This window comes from Raphanus sativus, chromosome 2 (assembly GCF_000801105.2).
Source record: "Raphanus sativus cultivar WK10039 chromosome 2, ASM80110v3, whole genome shotgun sequence".
Lineage (NCBI taxonomy): Eukaryota > Viridiplantae > Streptophyta > Magnoliopsida > Brassicales > Brassicaceae > Raphanus > Raphanus sativus.
This window is the reverse complement of record NC_079512.1, coordinates 18,538,431-18,544,430: the sequence shown is the minus strand read 5'-3', so window position 1 is coordinate 18,544,430 and position 6,000 is coordinate 18,538,431.

The following is a 6,000-nucleotide window of genomic DNA, read 5'->3' as shown; positions in this document are numbered from 1 at the left end:
CCTGAGAAGGCATCCATGAAGGATAGGAGTCGATGGCCAGCTGTTGCTTCAACTAGGCGGTCGATGTGAGGTAACGGGAAGCTGTCTTTAGGGCAAGCTTTGTTTAGGTCTGTGAAATCTACGCAGATTCTCCACTTCCCGTTTTTCTTCTTTACCACTACTGGGTTAGCTAACCAGTCGGGGTAATGTACCTCTCGAATGGACCCAGCTTTCGTAAGTCGGTCAACTTCGTCGTTAACAGCTTGAGCCTTTTCGAGACCTAGCTTACGACGCTTCTGTTTGATTGGTTTGAAAGTAGGGTCAACTTTTAGCTTATGGGTGGTGACGTTCGGATCTATTCCTTTCATGTCGTTGGTGGACCACGCAAAGGTTTTGACATTGCTTTTCAAAAAATCGATGAGCTCCTTTTTTGTCTCAAGAGGTAGCTCGGAGCCGATGCTCACCTGTCTTTCAGGATTTGAGTCGTCGATGCAAATTTTTTCGGTTAGGTTCCTGGGGGGACCTCGAATATTTTGTTGCATCTCGCGACCTTCCTGGATCTGTAATTGCTATTGGGGGGATTTTTTGAGGATTTCGAATCCTCCCAAGTAGCAGATCCTGGATATCTTCTGGCTACCGTGTATGGTAGCTATCCCTTCGGGTGTTGGAAATTTTACGCACTGATGGTACGTTGAGGCTACTGCCTTCATTTTGTGGATCCAAGGTCTTCCCAAAATCGCGTGGAACGGGGAAGGTCTATCGATGACTACTAAGTTGGTCATTTTCATTATTCCGCCATCTATGACTGGGAGCTTGATTGTTCCCAATGAGGTAGCTGTTTCTCCGGAGAAGCCTACGAGATTAGCTTTTTGGCCAATAATTTCGTAGTCGTCTATTTCCATCCCTTTTAGGGTGTTATAGAAAATGAGGTCGACAGAGCTTCCTGTGTCTATCATGAGCTTAGGAACCTCGTATCCTGCGATGTTCAGGGTGACGATCAACGCATCATCGTGAGGTCTGTCAAGGTTTGAGGTCTCGCTTTCCCAGAAAAAATCTTGGTGTTGGATTCAGGATTAGAAGGCTTAGGTCCAGTGTTAGACACAGCCTTCCGCACGTGATTCTTAATGGAATTGACGGAGTCTTGACATATGTCTGATCCTCCAAGGATACAGTCCACCCTCGAGTCGGGGTTCGATTGATGGGAGGGTTTGCTCAAGAGAGCTTCGACTTGTAAACTTTTTCCTTGGGGGAATTTCCCAAGAATCATGTCGACTCTTTTTTTGGGAACTGGAGGTGGCGAATCGGTTTCCTTCTCAGGTGACCTCTCGCGTTTCGGGGAAATGTCCCTGGAACCTCTTTTCTGATAAGGTGGCGGCTTTTTAAGATCCACGCCCTTTATTTCTCCGGCTGCGAATTTAGCTGCCAGCTGGCGTTGGAGGTCCCAACATTCTTCGGTTGAGTGTCCTTCGCGATCGTGACAAGAGCAATGTTTGCCTTTATCGAAGCCTTTTGACCAGGGAGTTTTGTTTGCAGCTGCAATAGGTTTCTCTTCCTTGTCTTCCTCGATTGCGTAGGAATGTTCTCCCTGAGTTTGATTATTTCGGGGGTTACCCCTTTTATGAGGTCCCTTAGTCTCGGAGGAGTCACCTTTCGCATGATTCTGTGGTTTCTTGTGGAGTTTATCCAGTGCAGCTGTTTCCTCCTCCAAAGTAATATACTTAGTGGCTCTATGAAGAGCGTCATCGATAGTTGGAGGAGCGTTGAGTGTTAACTCTGACCAGAATTTCGACCTATAGAACAGACCTCTCCTAAGGGCCTCGATGGCGACTAGGTCGTTAGGATTCGATAGCTTAGTTCTTATTGCCCTGAATTTCTCAATGTAGACTCGTAATGAATCTCCCATTCCTTGGCTGACCTTCCAAAGTTCGGCCTCGGAAGCTTGCTTCCGGATATGGGTTGAGTATTGCTTCATAAAGGCGTTGGTTAATTGATCAAAGTTGTCTATCGAGGCTGGCTCGAGGCCGGAGAACCACTCAAGGGCTGTTCCGACCAAATTTTCGGCGAATGTTCTACAGTAACCTGCTTCACATTCTTCCTGAGTGAAATGAGCTTTAACAATTGCCAATCGGAAAGCTCTCAAATAGGCCATTGGGTCGGAGGTCCCATCATACTCAGGAATTCTGATTTTTCGGGTATCTCTTATGTGAGAGCCGGCAATTCTGTCCGTGAATGGAGTTCCACGGGTTTCTTCGATTAAGCTATCGATTTCGGGAGCTGAACTCGTAGCTTTATGGACTTGAGCTCCCAATTTCTGGAGAGCCGCGTGAGTTCTCTCCATATATCTACGGATAGCTTCAGGTCCTTCAAACGGAAGGATAGTTGGATCGTTCGCAGGTACCCGATGAGTAGGTTCCTGACGGAATCGAGTTGGCTCATCTTCCCATGCGGTTAGTGGGCTAAGTCGCTCGACATTTCTTGGGTTATCGGAGTTTATCCTTTGATAACCGTCCTCATTTGGGACCGAGCTTCTGGTTTGATAAACCGAAGCTGACGCTCTGCCTCCAGATGGGAAGGATATTCCTGCTCCGGACCTAGGATCAGGTGGCGGAGGAGGTAAACGATTACTTCTGTCAGTGACCTGACCGGGGGTGGAGCTGGTTGTCGCTACGTTACTTCCCATAGCACTGGCATTAGGTGGATTGGATACGGGAACTGTTCCAGTATGAGGTGTCTGGAAAGCAGATCCGCGTCCTTCAGGGGCAGTGCTATCAGGGGAAAAGTTTAAACGTGCTCGGGGAAAAGAGGGATCGGTTAATCGATCATGGAAGATGACCCCCGGAGCTTGACGTTGCGGTGGTTGGGTTGTTGCGTTTAGAGATCTAGTTATCTCTTCGAATCGTTGTTGACGTACAGCCAGCTGATGCATCGTGCGCTCACTTTCCTGAGCTCGGTCTAGTAATTGTATCATCATCTGGCGGATCTCAGAGAGCTGAGCCTCCGTTTGATTCGGAATGGCTTGCTGCTGAGGATTCTCGGTAACCGGGAGCTCGGAGGTGTTTCCACCTAATGACCTCGGGTTAGTAACTCCGGTTGTAGTTTGGCTCGTTCGAGTATCAACCGGAAGCTGTTGCCCAGATCGGTGGTCGCCATGTTGAGGCTCTGTGATTACGAGACTAGAGCCTCCGTCATTCGGTGAGCCATCGCTCTGAATCGGGAGGTTAAGGTCAGACGGGGTTGTTGTCTGATCGGTAGGGTTCATCCTCGAGTTAGAGTAAGGGATTCGATTGTTTCTTCCCCACAGACGGCGCCAATTGTGAGGGATTAAACTCACACCTAGATTTTAGATCAGGTTTTATGTTTAGGAAAGGTTAGGGAAAGATTATCGCGGGCTGAATCCCGTAAGAACTTGATGAATGAACTTCGATTTGTATTGATATAATAGAAAATGGGATGGTTACAAGAAGATGTATCTTTCGATGAATATAAAGATTACAAGAGTATTGTCCTAAGAATGTTTTTGTGAATGTTGAGTGAAAATATGAGTTGGATCGGATCCCCTTCTTAGTCTTCGACCTTCTCTTTTTATAGCTTTGGACTTCTTTAGGTTGTTTGCAACTGGTCTCCGAGATCCTCTCCGCTTGAGGTGGAATCTGCAACAGCTTCCCTTTGACCGGGTCCTGCGCTTCTTATTGTTGTGACGTGAGCTTCCGCTTCGTCGTGACCTCCTTAGTTAGAATCCTTAGCTTTCAGCCTCCGGCTCTTTTTAGGCATTGACCCTGCGATGGGCCTGTCCCGGCCCATTACCATCTTTTATTATTTGGAGATCAGCTACCGGGCCATATTCGGGCCCAACACATATGATGTCCTGAAATATTTCAATCCTCATTTTTTTCTTCCCCTTCTGCATAGATAGATCAGACTGACGCTGAATCCGTTGTCGAGTATTTAGGTCCGGCTCTCTGATTTTCACTCCACCTGTATGATATGGAATAGAACTTCTTCCGGTGTTTGCTATTCCATATAGGTCCTCTATCATAGTATCAAGGAAATTAAGCTCCTTCGGACCTGCATTACACTTGGTAGCAGGAGTCATCAAAGGGGTATCAGCCATCGCAAATTCATGCCAGTCATCATCTTCTATCACAGCATCTTCTCTACCTTCTATGACATCATCAAGCGCAGTGGGACTGCTAACTGAGAATAGTAAATTAACTGGCGCTATTGATCGTCTAAGCTCGATGAATGCCCCTACTTCAGTGTCATCGGTTATGTATTGGGGCATTTCAAGACCTCCCCCATCAGCTGAGATCTATTCCGGGTATTGATATGAGAGTTTCAAATTGACTGCTGCGTAAGTTGGCTCTATTTCATCTCTTACTCCTCTGACTAAATCAGACATGCTCATACCACTGTTGATGCTAATATAGTGCTCAGCTCTGAAGGAATTGTCAGCTTCGAACCCCCATTTTCTATGGCTGTCACAAACCCAAGTTCCAAATACTAGTAAAACCTTGTCATCGCTTTTCATCTACAGGTACAAGTAAGTGGAAATCCATTTAAATATCTTAATTTGTAGACTACATCTACAGAATAGTATTCCATTTTCCAATAAAAAAATAGTAAATTTCTACGAATCCAGAACTTACCTCTGCTGCTTGAAAGCTAAAAATCTTTAACTTCCTCCCTCTCTCGTCCTTCTGAGGTTCTTCTTCAGATAGATTACAGTGATTATTCTATATAATACACCATTTATGCTTTGCTTTCACATCACCATTTAAGATTAGAGTTACTAATTTGAACCACTTGTTTACCTCTCCACAGTAAAAATATCTTAAGTAAATCTACTTTTCTACGTGGCTTTCCCTACTCTTTTATTTGGAATAGCTGTAACACACAATTGCACATTTATTGTGCTAACTACATCACCGCCTCTCCCCATTCTGTCACTTCACCAAATTTTGGTCGTCATTATATTACTAATTTAGTAAACGGCACGCTATTCTATTTTGTTCATGTGGAATGTAATATAATATCACATAAAATGTAACCTTATAATCATACTGTCTCATTACAAGTTTTCGCTTCTCCCTGCCGGACTTCAACTTCCCTGTCAATTACACATGCTTACACCTAAATTGTATGTTCTCCTTCTTATTCTCGGTTTACGGCTCATCTTTTCTTGTATAAGTAACTTACACTTCTAGTACATAAAGTGTAACGGGTCATGTCATTCTATATTTGGACTGATAGTATTCTATCCATGCTATATAGTATCCATGTTATATAGTTTGGAAATATGAATCTAGTACACTCCGTTTGTCTAACGTTATTCAACACTTAGAAAATTTCTCTATTCTCATCCCACAGCATTTTTTTTTCTTTGATTTTCATTCCACGCGCTTCGTTGTTTCCGTGATTGTAACTGTAGGTCACAAATGAAACACGTTCTTCCTTTATGTGAAGGAAACCGGAAACCTTTCCCTCACAAGGGTATTACCGGCTAGATTGAAGGCAAAAAGACAGTTGCTAAATTATGTCAAAATCATGTCCATTCCCTCTATTACACTCCAAAATATGGCTATTACGCTAATTCACCCAAAATATAATTATAATTTCTAAGGCCAATAAAATAATTTATCTAAACTAGTGTACAGTTTTTCTTTTATGAACGTGAAGTCGTTGAACTAATAAACACAATCATGATTAGTTTTAATCGTGCTGTAATAGTTTATTCACATAGTATTATTTTCCATTTTTAGTGCTTAACTTTTGACATTGTTTGTGTTCAAAAAAAAAAAAAACTTTACCTACACTTTTCAAAAGCTTAAATGAGGTTAAAGTTTTTTTCGGTGATTGATGTTTTTATATTATCCCTCACACAGTTTCATTAAAATATATTTTTGTCAAAAAGAATCACAATTGGTAAGATTGTGATTTTGAAGACATAAAAACATGTCTATTACTCGTTTTATCATTTTTTTTTGTCAAACAACTACTTCAAATAGAACTTCAAAAGAAACT